Below are 14,471 nucleotides of genomic sequence, written 5' to 3' on the forward strand. Positions count from 1 at the left end.
CACAATTGAAATATGAAAACAGCTGAAGAAAATCGAACAAGCCGCTTGAATGTTCCTCGTAATGATGACACGTTATGGACATACATTGTTTAAAGTGCAAATAAAACGATACTAAAATGAATTAACACAATCTTGAAGATCAAAAAACCCGTCTTATTGTTCGCATTTAAAATTTCTATAACCAGAGACCAAATTAAAACAATGAAAAAGGATGTCCCGCGAACCGGATTTGAACCAGTGACCTAAGGATGACAGTTTTATCATACTACTACAGTCCTCCGCTCTACCAACTGAGCTATCGCGGGAGATGTCTAAAGAAAGCTATGTTCGAATCATTCGTTTCCTTGAGCTGTCTTCACGTTAAATGAAGATATTTCATTTTAAGTTTATGAAAGCAATCAAATGCTTGTCACTAACATAAGTTATTACCATGATGATACAACAAAATGATTTAGACTCTCTTTCCGCTCTTATATCGACATCAAAATACTTTTTGTAGAGCTCTCCAATTAATTACACATCAAATATTTGAGTTTGTGAAGATTTTGTCGTTCCATTCTCATGTGAAGGTTGAACAAGACTGAGTAATAAAAACTAAAAATACAAACTTAGTCAAACTCTTAGTAATTCAATGTACATGTAATTTAAGTTAAAAACCACAACATAATTAAATGAAACATGCGTTCAATATGTTATCTATCCAATTTGCGTAGCCTTTGATGCATCTGTTCCCTCAGCGTGAACATTTCAATATATATGATGACTTTTAGTATTTAGATTTTAAATATATATGCCAAAACTTGTTTCCCTAATTTATTACTTATTTCATGACGAATGAATAGGACATAGCCTTTGTCCAGTTCTACTTGATAGTTTAGTTTTATAAATACTTGTTGATGACATGTATGATATGAAAACACAAGCTTTAAAATACGAATAGGTATGACCGACGGTTTAAGGGATTGTCTCCAATTCACATGCGAACGAATGTCATTACATTATTTCTCTGACACTCGTTTAAAACAAATCAGAGGTCACCTAAACAATAATCATTCATACAATTAGCATCAAAAGTGTCTATTTTTTGTGTGTCTGTTCATTATCTTTAAATGAACATCTTTAAAGTGAAACTCTTATTTAAAATCAATACATATAACAGGGCTTCCATTAAGAATTTGAAACTTGAAGTATAAACTTCCTGTCCTGGAAGTTCCAAGCTTTCTACTTTGGTGGTTTTCTTCAAAATTATGGAAGTTTTTGTACTTCCTAGAAATTAATTTTGAAAGTTTTAACCCATTTCTTAGGAGTAATATACTTCCAAACTTCCTTTAATGGAAGCCCTGCATATAATTGTATTTATAACACACATCATATTGACTGATAAAACAATAACTACTTACTAAATAATGCATTTACTGAAATATTGTTTACTGATTTATAACAAGCTTGTGACCCTGTTCATAATAGCAGAAAGTATGACAAATATTAAATGATTGGTGATTGCTTTAATATTTACTGTGGTCTACTATAGTATCACAAGGCAGAAATACCATGTTTTATGTTCATTCTTATTAGCAAATTGAACTCTAAATCCTTCATTATAAACATTGTTGTTGACATCTATCAACCCATTTTGAAAAATCAAAACAATAATATTAATTGTGATAAGTCTTGTTTGGGAGTAAGAGTGCATCTTTAAAAATAGTGTGTTTTTTTTCACTATTATATATATGAAATATGTACCAATTCAATTTGACAAAAAATTTAAGTTAGGAAATAGAAGTAGTAATTGTACATAATACAAAACAACAAAAAAATGACAAAGCTCAATATAACAGGAAATCTATATGAAAACAAAAATCATTAAAGGCCATAATTATTTAAACTGAATTATTTTAGTTATTATCAAGGTACACTATGGGACTTTTATCCAAATTTTGAAGATATTTTACCGTGAATTAAAAAAGTTATTTAAGTTTCATTACACCCAACCCAAAACTCCAAGGGCTACAAAGAGAGACAAGTAAATATTTTGTCTATATTTGATTTTTGTTTCACATTATCAGAGCTTATGAAATAAACACAACAGTTTCTGGTGAAATAAGGTTCAGTTAACAGAAAACATAAGTTCAACCGAACAGCATTATTGATACACATGCAAAAAAATCATTTTGATTGATCTTGTGAGTCTTCTGAACAGAGCAGTATTTCGATGTTTGAAAATATAAAGCAGTTTTATAAATTCATAAAAAAAAAAATTAATAATAAGACAACCTGCTGAAATCATTTTAAATATTTTCTATGATGTCTAATGAACAATTTAAAAGACAATTTATGAAAGTTTACCGTTCAATTTTGAAGAAAATATACATAATGTCATGTAATCATACATTTTTATAGCTAATAAAATGCTTAACAATCAACCCTTTTCTTGTAAAAATTGATAAAGCTTTATTGAACTTATTCATAAAATGTAATCATTCAAATAAATGAATTTTACGTATGATACTAACTCAGAATTCAGATTTAAAAACAATGAATGTACTTTCAAATTAAAATATGTAAAGAAACAAGAATACTATGTACATATAGGCGGTAATGCCCCTCCAAAACTGTCAGAGTGAAAGTTCTCAACTAATTTGTCTTTTTAATATTATAACATGTAAACAGTCTCTGTAGGTAATCGATGTCTATTTGTTTTATTTTGTCAATGGTATTCTTACATTTAGAATTTTTCACAATAAGTCTTCACTCTTCAACATTTGAAGTTTGGTCTGTTTCCATGCGTTTATACTTGTAGTGTGTGCACAGATGATAATTACTCAATGCTGAGTCAATGCTGATTTGGTTTTTATGCCCCTTCAGGTTCTTTACCAATCTAGAATGTTTAGTGCTGTAAAGGAAAAAAAATGTACTTTAAAAGCCTTTCTAACTTGTTAGTATAGATAATAATACTGCCATACATATACAAAAGAAAATATAAACAGTTTAATATTTCTCGACATTATTTAAAAAAACAAAAAACAAGCTGATACATACATGTAGATTATATATAAAGAAAATTACTAAATTTATCAATAAAATTCATCATCATCATCATCATCATCATCATCATCATCATCATCATCATCATCACCACCACCACCACCACCACCACCACCACCACCACCACTTGATTTTTGAATACAGTGAGTTTATAAAACAACAAACACCAACTCAAATATTTTTTTTATGAAATACTCACATCATTTCTATCAGATGTGACTGCCTTGTGGATGACATGGATGTCAAGTCTGTCTCAATGATCCAACATGGTATTTAATGCAGGCTCGAATTCTTCATAACCCCAATTTGTTGACTAAGTTATATTCAGTCATATTCCTACCTGAAAGAAATTAGACTTCTGATTATCAACCGGCAGAAACTACAACTGTGAAAGACAAATGCACATGTATCAATTATACATTCTGCACTAATATCCGTTTTAGCCAAGAGGAAGTTGGTAAGCTCAAATGTGTAGTTGTTGTGCATATGGTTGATAATGATTCACAACAATACGGGGTCATTTTAAAATATATAAACTTACCAAACTATTGCTAACACTAAAAATATGCAATCATGCAATATGTAGGTTACGTGTCTAGACAAACAGGGTATTGATCGCCTTCGCACAGCAAAAATAATTTAGGCTCAAGCTAATACACACATTCTTAATGTGTGTTTATATAAAGGCATTAATATGACATCATTTTGGCAATAATTTGATTTAAATGAACTAAGTGTTAAATGTTACAAACAATTACTCTGTTATACAACTTTGTTTAACCAATCACTTGCATGTATGAGACTTGGTGAGTATAATGTATTTGTTTAGTTTCATCACCATATTGTTTTCGTTTTCGTTCATAAACATGCGTTGTTATTGCCAAATATATCACGAAGATTCAAAATATTAAAATTTAATTAAACTCAGACGAATTCAAGGCTGTGGTAGTTAGCAACAATAAAGACTCAATAAAAATACACACGTGGTTTTATTATCCTATTTGTTGCCTACATTCAAATGAAATGGACATTCCATGCGTCATAATGAGTCCCAGGTGACCATTTGTTTTCATTATTGGACACGCCGACATATGATTGGTGCAAGTTATACGTTAAATTGTCTAACGCGTTATCAATACATATAGTTTTTTGTGATCAATTTAGTCTATTTCAAGATAAACTTTGGCTTACAATAACAATGATTTAATGATTCCACAGCATGCAGTCTGAAGATAAGACTTTCATACCTGTTCCATTTAGAGCACTGAAAATAGCGATAATGCAAATTGCAGCTTACGCGTCAAAAAATTTAAGCCTTCGAACAGGGATTGCTCTGGGGGAATCATTTATCATGACGATCTCGATTTGCCATTATTGGATCAAAATGGCATTGGAATTTAAACATAATGGATTGCAACATATTTCTCTTTTTGCGTTACCAATCATTTGAATTTATGCGACAATCGGTGTATAATGTACTTCTTAAGTTAATTCTCAACAAGTGATTCGTTCCGTGACATATTACTTAAACTTTGCCAAATATATCAAAAAACGTCAGAATAAGCAGTTAATTGAACTGTTACTTGAAAAGTCAGAAAATCAGCGAAAGCTACCGAACATTTCTTGCATTGATGTTAAGTAGTTTAACCACCTTTTCCAATATTTGTAGAGTATTTTTAAACGCAAATATCCGGGTAAATATGAATAAATATAGACGATCAATTTCAGATTATCTCAAAACAGAACGGTCAAGTAATTAAACAATTAGATTAATGTTTAAACAGATGCATTCATAAAAATGTTTGCCCTCCTGTAAAGTTGTTCCAATTGTAAACGTATCTAAATTAGAAAAAATACAGCTAACTTGGAAAGCAGACATGAAAATAAGATTAAGAGAATGAGGGAAGGTATGTTTACATTTAATTTATTTTTGTAAATGCAATTTGGAAACAATCAAATTTAAAAGTAGCTCTAAAGTTCATGAAGATAACAGCTATTAAGTCAGACCTTTACTAGCTAAATATTTGTTTGATACAACTGAATAGTAACAAATAATATCATACAATAATAATAAATTATTGTACGTTAATTTGTCAATAGTATTTCACATTATTATTAACTGCCACTCTCATCGATATTGACATTGCAGTTCAGGGTAAACACATTATAAATATATTGTCCTCGCTGTAACAACACTGGCATCGACGATGTGTATGGTAGATATATGACAAGAATAACAAATGTGCATTTGGTGAAATCACTTACAATTTTGTCAAAAATAAGTTCTTTGTAATATTCCAATGTGAAGACTAAAATGTTCCAAAATTAACATTAAACAAGGGTTTTACCGCGAACATATGCCTAAAGCCTGTAAACATTTTATCAAACTGTCAATATACTGTTGAAAGTTTAAATGGTTAGATGAAAAGAAACAAACTTTTTAAGTTTCTTATTAGAATGTATAAATCTTATCAAATTACATTTATCGGTGTTGAGTTATGTCTTATTTTCAATTAGGTAGCATTTGTAATAAACAGATACTGGAATTAAACGGACACGCCCAGTAACCCGAAATTTAATCAGACCATATTTAAAGCAATTATAAAAACTATCATTACAATAGCTTGTATGTTCATGTTCGAAAGAGAAAGCAATAAAATATCATTGAAATAATCCGTGAACTAGACATTAAACAGTGAATTGCTACTTTATCATGAATCTGGATTTCAATACTTCATTGATCTTCATCTACTTGGCGAAATTAAAATGCATGATTACATCGCGCTTGTCTTTGTATGAAAACTATTTCCCGCGACAGCTAATTTGATAGAGCGGAGGACTGGTACGATAAAACTGCCATCCTTAGGTCATTGGTTCGAATTCAGTTCGCGTGACATCTCATTTTCCCCTTTTATTTATTCATACAAATTACGTTGCTGTTTTTAGTTTTAAAAATAATGTTCAGCATTTTTTTCTTGATATTTTAGTTTCATTTTATTGGCAATATTCTATTAAGCAATTTAGGTACAAAACATATGTGCATTATGACATTCATTTCAATGATTTGTTCGATTGAATGTCGAGAAACGTCAGACAGTAATTGGTTTCTTTTATCTACACGTTGTGTATTGTGTTATTTTAAAACTTTAATTTGCTTTTATTACTAAGATGTTTAAGTCATATTTTTATTTTATTTTATCAGGAATATAGAACATGTTTTTTACCTTCAAAAATTGCAGTTGAATTAATTGGATTTGTCTTCAAAGAAATTCATACCTATGAAATCAATTAAAGAGCTCTTCAAATGATATATAGAGGCAAAGTTCCAAATCGTTTGTTGCTATAGTCATAATAATAATTAAAACTAGCAACATGCACTTGATTGCTTTCATTAATTGAATAAAATATATCTTCAAAGACAGTTGTAGGCAACAACTTATTTTATTATACATTTATTATGTGACAGCTCCCGCGATAGCTCAGTTGGTAGAGCGGAGGACTGTAGTGGTACAATACGTCCGTTATCCTTAGGTCACTGGTTCAAATCCGGTTCGCGGGATATATTTTTCCCGAAAGACGCCATTGGTTATATTCAATATTTTAATCATTTTGTTTTAGTTTCGCTTTATTGCCACTTTTAATAACTTATACCAATAACATGTCGGCATTACGATAATCATTTCATCAGTTTGTTCGAAATTTCGTAAACTGTTTTCATTTGTTTTTTTGAGTTTTACGTAAGGTGTGTTGTTTTACTTAAATTTGTTCAAATAATTGTGTTTTGATTCTTCATTTAAACTTCTATCTTCTAAATGCATTATAATGGAATTGGTATTCATGCAGAAAGGTTCAAACATTTTTGTGACTTCTTACTGAACGAAATTAAATTGAAATTTTAATTAGATGTTCCTTTTTTTTTATAGTATTCATTATAAGATGGCGTTATGGTAAGATATAAACAAGTAAGTTGTTAGTTATTTTGAAGTTTTCACCGTCAATCCTCTTTTTTATTTAATAGCTTTTCCTTGATAACAAGTGAAACTGATGTGCACTATTAAGTCAAGTCACTAGAATACAGCTAAATGGATATATCTTTAAGTAATTAGAGACCTTTTGAATTAATTGAAAAGCTCTTTATTTTTACATAGCTTAATATAAAGGCAGCTTCCTTGAGAGCAGTTGCTAGGAGGACTGAAAGGTACGATACAGATGTCAATCTTAGGTCATTGGTTCAGGTCCGGTTCGCGGACTCCCAATTTTGCTTAAGTTGATTAAGACGATAGCTTTATACTCTATGCTCAAGATTTTGTTCATTTCATTTCATTTCAGTTCATTCTTTTCTTTGCAACAAACAATAGCCCATTTATGTCATCGAGATAGATGTATCATTGATTTATTCGAATGTTTGTAAATATACTTCTTCACGTGGAAATGCGTGCTGTTTTTTTACTTTAATTGGTTGAAATAACCTAGACGAACAATCATTATAATGTTTTTATCTCTCCGTATTTTACTAAAATATTGGATAAAACAAAACTATTTTATAATAACTTCTACGTGCTTGATGATATTACTTGTATCGTTTCCGAGAGAGAGAGAGAGAGAGAGAGAGAGAGACAGAGAGAGACAGACAGAGAGAGAGAGAGAGAGAGATGTTCATATCTTAACGGTAGGTAGTAAACGGAATCAATCAGTAGCTAGACACATGCAACTGTTCCTTCCCTGTGTAATGAAAGCAAGCAAGGCAACATTTGGTTTGAATTTTATAATTTTGTTGTTAGTCGCAGTACATTCAGTGTTCGTGAAGTATCGCGATAAGTACTTGAACTAAATAGTGCCTCACATCGTATGCCATCTTTTTTGCCACCAGTGTTCACGTGAGAATTTGTTTATGAGCCGTATCTTCTGCACTGTTGATCATATTTGGAAGGTGGGAAACCCGCTCTATTCGCCCGCTAGGGTTCGCCATGAAGAGCCCCTTTTACACATTGTTTTTTTTTTTTTTTTTTTTTTCTTCGTTTTTGTTGAGGTATTTCTACTTTCAATGTGGACAACATTTAAATGCTTTTCCAATTACGTCATTAAAACCAGGTAAGTCGATGTTAGCCGTCCAATAAAAACGCTTTTTGCATTTAAGACATAGGCGATTGCGTGTTCAAGGTAAAACTTGAAAGAGGGTGATTCGAAGTGAAAGTAGAAATACCGCAACAAAAAAAGTTCGAATTGTATAAATACGCATCTTCCTCAACGAGTTTTCAACGGTAGGAATGATATTTCAAGCTTCTCTTTGTAATGCATGCTCCAAGTTTGCATGTCAATCTGTATTTAACGTGTTTTAGGGGGGATGGGGGGAAACCGTTGTTTTTCAACCTCCCGGTTCTTTCGTAATAGCAAATGTCAGTTTTTGGTCGGTGCATTTAGTTTGCATATGCCGTAAAGGTCAATCTAACTAGCATAAAAGTTATATTTTTCTTGTAGATGGGTATCTTACCTGATCAGAAGTGTAAACATTATTAGATTATCTTCATTTTAGGAACTAGCTTCTATTGATTAGGTCCGTTTGGAATTGATGAATTTTTGCACATGTTCACCTTTTATTTATTTATTTCTATACTAACTTTTTTCATGAACAATTGTGGAATATTTTTTTAAAGTGATATATATCCACTACCTTGACCCCCCCCCCCCCAATTTTTTTTATTTTTTTATTTTTTTTATATCTGTATCAAGGCAATGTGACGAGCACCTGTGGGCTTGTCCCTCTACTTCGCATTTTGTCTGTTGTTTAATTCAGGTCATAATACAGTTCACCAAGGCTTGATTAAAAATCAACGCAGATAGTAATGTTTTGTCTCCAATCGATGGCACTCGTAACAATTAATGTTGACAGGATCAATGCATTCATATAACGATAAAACATGACAGTGGTGATGGAGTTTAACCGATTTGCACTTAACGTAATTTATGTGCACTGATTTCGAGACAATTATCAAAATAATTACATGAAAGGGAGATGAGACGAGTTAACTCAACTGCGCGGACAGAATAGACTTGTTTGACGTAATCAGTTCCCATATTGACAAAGATGTATCAGCACAGTGAAATGCAATTTGAAATGTTTCGTATTAACTGTTTCCCAGGGATATGTTTGGTTGTGTAATTGAGAAGAATGAGATTGGCAGTGGGATATGATAAATGAGATCTGTATTTGTCGCGAATAAAGAGATTAATAGCAAATGCATGATCATAGTTAAATGGATTGTATTTAAAGTTCATATACAACTTTACGATTTTTGGTTATAATCTAAAAACATATAAATATATATTTAATTTTGAAAGCACATTTTATACAGGGGCTGATCCAGGATTTCACGTTATAGGGGGCGTAACTTAGGGGTGTTACCTTTTAACTTGCACCCCTCCATCAAAACCGAAATTTATTTTGTTTATAAAGTTTGCAGGGCGTTGGGGGTAATCCCAAATAATATTTTATCAATTTCTATTTTCCAAAATTGTGTATTCGGGGCGTAATTTATTACTTTTATTTCCTGTGTTGAAATAAAAAGTAAACTAGGGCAAATAAGGGTTGGGGTGGGGGGGGGTGCGACCCTCCCCCTGGATCCGCTAGTGCACACACAAAAACACAACCGTGTTCTATACATGCTTAGCTTTGTTGTACTGTTAGACACCCATTTCAACATTATCCAAAATGAAAAAAGTAACTCTTCAACAGTTCAATTGTTCGGTACAACTTACTGCGTTCCGGATTTTAGGAATAACATCTGCATTACGTACCCTGTGTTATTGTATGATTCACAAACTAGACCTCATTATTATAAATAAATAACTAAAATATCGTTTGAGAAGTGTTCATTTTTTTTTAAATAATTATTCAATATATAGCAATAATCTAAGAATTATCATTGTGATTGTCACTACACTGTCACGTCATGATTGTCCTTTATCTAGCATTCCATGAAAAAAAACACCTCTTTGTAATAATATGTGTATGCTTGTACCAAACCTCCCACTTTGTATACTTTTGGGTCGCATGTATATAATTGCACACTCTTGCGATTATGAGTATGAGCAAAAGTGTTGAAACGTTAAAAACTAAAGCTAGTTTCATATAATCATGCATTGTTATACATATTGCATTTTGGTTTGAGCAATATCGAATCATTAGCACGAACGTGATCTTTTGATGTAACTTCAACGTTTGAAAAACTTTCTACACGAATATTACAGCTGGAACATTGTTTTAATGATGCGTGTCTGCATACACACTTTGCCAGCAGGCCATATTAACCATTGCATTTGACACTAAAAATATTAGTATAAGAATGAAGTGAAGAAAAGAGTTTAGGTTTTAGAAATACTCATTTTAACCACCGATAAGTTTTGGCTTTTTATGTTAAAATGAGCAGTAGTACGTCTTTCCAGCCTTCATTTGTAAATGCTGGTCAATGTAACATTTTGAAACTCTGGCACATTGCATACGGGTAATAAAATAAGACCAAGCTCAAGCTCAGGCAAAACACTATTGATAACGCTTAAGTTACGGGCCCCGGTTTGGCAAACGGAACTGATAAGTTATTTGCATCTTAAAACATCCAGCTGAAATAAAGATTGGATCTTTACATTGAGTAGTCCGATAAGAAAGTCGACTCTCACCGGGACCTTTAATATACATCCTGGTGGACGAAACAAATATTAACCTAAATTCTGCAGAACCTTAAAGGGCAATTATACTTAGAATTATCGCAAATTTTTTGTTTGAATGCCTAAACTTCTGATATATAAATTATATCTCAAGGGCGAATGTTAAATAAACATTTATGAACGAGTTATTGACATAGGTGTAAAATAATCGTTTTTCCTTGAGTTTCTTACCTAAATTAATGTCGTTGTTGGGGTAATGATATTTTTATAAACACCTACGCCGGCAAGTATGATCACACAGCTGACGGCTACTTTTGATTGACAACACTCACATCATTTAAATGGACATTTCAATCAGAATAAACATGCATGTAGGCACTAAACACAACACCAACGACCGTCCATATGACTGAAGTAAAGTATGACGTTAGTAAAATTTAACTTAATCATCAATTACTTTTCTTCATAAAAACGCGATCGACATTTATGTAGCCTTCTATGGAATTATATCAATAATTATTACTACATCTTACATCACGGAATTCAATTTTCACGGAATAATTCTTGTGTTGAATTCCTTCATGAGTTCTCGTAACTTGTCCCTATTACACTTATTAACAGTTCCCAATACTTGCAGCGCATGCGCACGAATAATTCCGTTGTATTGCATGTCGGATGTTTTAACTGCTCGGAACGACATGAAATCATCATGAACATCCAGATGGGTATCAAACAGGCTGAAAGTAGGAATTTACTTGATGGAATGCATTCAATAAATACCCGAATGCTCTTAAATAATGAGCACTTTAAATTGAAAAAAATGGAAATATTTGTTTCATATTGTACGAAACCGGTTTTGAGGATACTTATATAAGCTGAAATAAGAGGTGATATTGGTAATGAATTAAAAGCAAGAATGTTGAGTAAGTCTTCTCGTGGATAGCGAGATTATATTAGGTCTTGAATTAAATTTAGGTATTAAAAAATGGTTTGCAATAACATGTTTCTATGATGTTCCTTGATGGTAAAGTTTAATTTTACAATCATTTATTTTTAATTGTTTGTCTTTGTAATCTTGGCAGAAAACATATGGGTAATATATTAGCAAACAAGCAAACTACTATTTTTAGAGTAGAGTGTATTATGTCCGTTTTCTTTTCAAGAGTATGCTTTTCAAGAAGACCTATTTTGTTCCATTGCATCATCTCAATACAACACATGCTTTATATCATATTTTTAAAAATGTTGTTTTCAATGATATTTTTCTTGTGTGGGGGGAGGGGATGAATTAAGATATGAACTAAAATATGCGGTCAAAACTGTGTCACATGGATGTTGTACCAAATGACTGTAAACAGAGCATAATAGCTAGAAAGACGAACTTATCTTGATATGGTTTCCTGGTGTTAATTTAACAGACAAAAGGTTCATACTCAGTACAAAAATAGGACAAGTATTCTTCTCCAGACTAAATTTCGGAGAGAACAAAATCTTGCACTCACAAACATACGCTTTTTAGTTGACAAATGAATACGAGACTCATCAATAATGCACATGATCACTTTTTTATATACTTATGTACGTAAGGGTCAGTGACTAATTGCGTGATAGTCTGCAACAGAGTTATGTTATTGTTTAACTGCAATAATAACTAGTTTTAATCATTGCATCCTACATGACATGATTTACAATTCTGTGCCAAAGACTGTGTGATGTTGTTTAAAATGTATAATGTGATACAATTCTATTGGCCTAATAGTGTTTATCTATTGATGTCGATGTTTGCTTTGCTTTAGTTATACCGTTAAACATCAACCATGTGTTTGTGTAGATAGTACTTTTGGGATAGGACGTCATAAATCACGTAACAACAAAATGAAGACGTTTTTCACAAACATTCCCAACAATTTAGATTGAAATACTAATTGATTGATTGAACACATATGGACCTGCCTGAATGATATTTTAATTGTTTCATTGCAATTCCCCCTTTTATTTGAGAGGCTATAAATAATTACCGTTCTTTAAGCAATTCAATGAAAACTATAAGATCAATCTCCGAGCGTAATGAAAGTGTCCAATAACCCATTATATCCAGCATTCACCTGAAGGTTGTACAAGGTGCGGTATGTTTTTAGGCTTCATGCCACAAAATATATTAATGTGATGTGGCGCAACATGTATATTATATCGCAAGAACAAAGTTGTGATTTAACAGCCTTTATATTATAATCCACTTTAGGAATTTATATATTCGCTTAATTCATTTTTCTTCTTCTGTTTTATTTAGATTGTTAGTTAATATACCAGCTTTGTTAATTGACTCCTTGTTTCATGAGTGTGGACTATGTTGTATTTATTTACCCAAGAGAAGATAGTGCTTGAATGTGTGAAATAGAAGTAATATGGTGGTTAAACTATGTTGCAAGAAACCTACGGGACCAAAATGCAACCTTTTTCTTCTCTAATAAAGCAAACAGTGGTATGATCAAGTACCCGCAAATAATGAAAGAAACAAGTGCACTCACATGCGAGTTATACGAATGTCAAAGAGTCTTGCAAATGTTATCATAACAGTTGGTGTTTATTTATGTCTTGGTGCAGGTTAGTATCATACAATGCATATTCATTTTTGCTTTGTCATTTTTTGTTGCGATTTTCCATATTCAATCCTTCCAAAATGTGAATAGGGACTGTGTGAATAGGGACTTTTATTCAATCTGAAATAAAGTACTGCACTTTAACATTTTGAAAACAATGTTTAGAATTATAGTAAAGGTGCTTGATAATAACTTAGGTTTATCATTGTAAAATATCCCCTTAAGATAAAATTAATAGTAAAGGTTTTCTTTTTATTGAGATGAATGTGTTCAATCAATTACCATTGTACGGTATCCCCCTATCATTCTAATGTGATCAAATTCATTTTTGCCAGAAAGATGTTGTATATTGCCACATGTGTATTTGCTAGATAGATTTGTATAAATGCAATGTTCCATGATGCATTGGTGTGTGTATGTAAGTATGATGGTTGTTTAAGGAATATTGTCTGAAAGCGATGAAGCTGTGTATAAATTTTGTTAGCGGTACAGAATTTGGAGATACTTATTCTGCTGCTAAATAGCACGCAGAAACGAATGAAGTGAACTGAATACCATGAACTAAATACCGCTGTGCTGTGATTGGTTGTTTGGCTGTAGATGAGAGATTTGTGCTATAAGGAAGTATCTCCAGGTTTTCTGTGTTATATTTAGTTTTTTGTTTAGTTAATTAACTTAGGTTATATATTATATGGATAATTTTTCGTGATGTGTTTTGTTTTTTTGTTAGGTGGAGTCCATCCAGTGCTGTGGGGGACAGTAACTCCTTTAAGTGCTCGCTTGGCGGCCTAGAGGGCGTGGCCATAGTAGTCGGACCTCATAATGAAAGTTCAAGGATTTTGTTTGAGCTGTTTAGGCTATAAATGTGCATAAAAAAGGAATGTGAATCCCACTTAATAAGTGGGTTTGCAACTCAGCATGGCCCCCTCAAGCTGTCGAGCTGGTTTCCCTCTGAGTTTGGCCTTCACAAACACTGGAGAGACACCACGCTATGCAACATTTAAACAGAGATGTACTTACTACCGTTATATTGACTTTAATAAATCTGATTGTCATTGTGAAAAAAATAAAAAAATCGCATTTAAATATAGAAAGTATCCTTAGCGCAATCATTAAAATATTAACTCCAGTCGGACCATTTTACCTTGACGCACAACAGGACAA

The 14,471-nt window shown here is 32.1% G+C and overlaps 2 non-coding genes across 2 annotated transcripts; one reads left to right on the top strand and one right to left on the bottom strand.

Moving 5' to 3' along the window:
• Window positions 1-214: 214 nt before the first annotated feature.
• Window positions 215-305, bottom strand: Trnay-gua (transfer RNA tyrosine (anticodon GUA)). Its single transcript is given in 2 exon segments — window positions 215-250; window positions 269-305. It is a non-coding gene; the product is annotated as a tRNA-Tyr (tRNA).
• A 6,208-nt stretch (window positions 306-6,513) lies between these two features.
• On the top strand, window positions 6,514-6,604 carry Trnay-gua (transfer RNA tyrosine (anticodon GUA)). The gene is given in 2 exon segments: window positions 6,514-6,550; window positions 6,569-6,604. It is a non-coding gene; the product is annotated as a tRNA-Tyr (tRNA).
• The last annotated feature ends 7,867 nt before the right edge of the window (window positions 6,605-14,471 follow it).

Source organism: Mya arenaria, chromosome 9 (assembly GCF_026914265.1).
Source record: "Mya arenaria isolate MELC-2E11 chromosome 9, ASM2691426v1".
Classification (NCBI taxonomy): Eukaryota; Metazoa; Mollusca; class Bivalvia; order Myida; family Myidae; genus Mya; species Mya arenaria.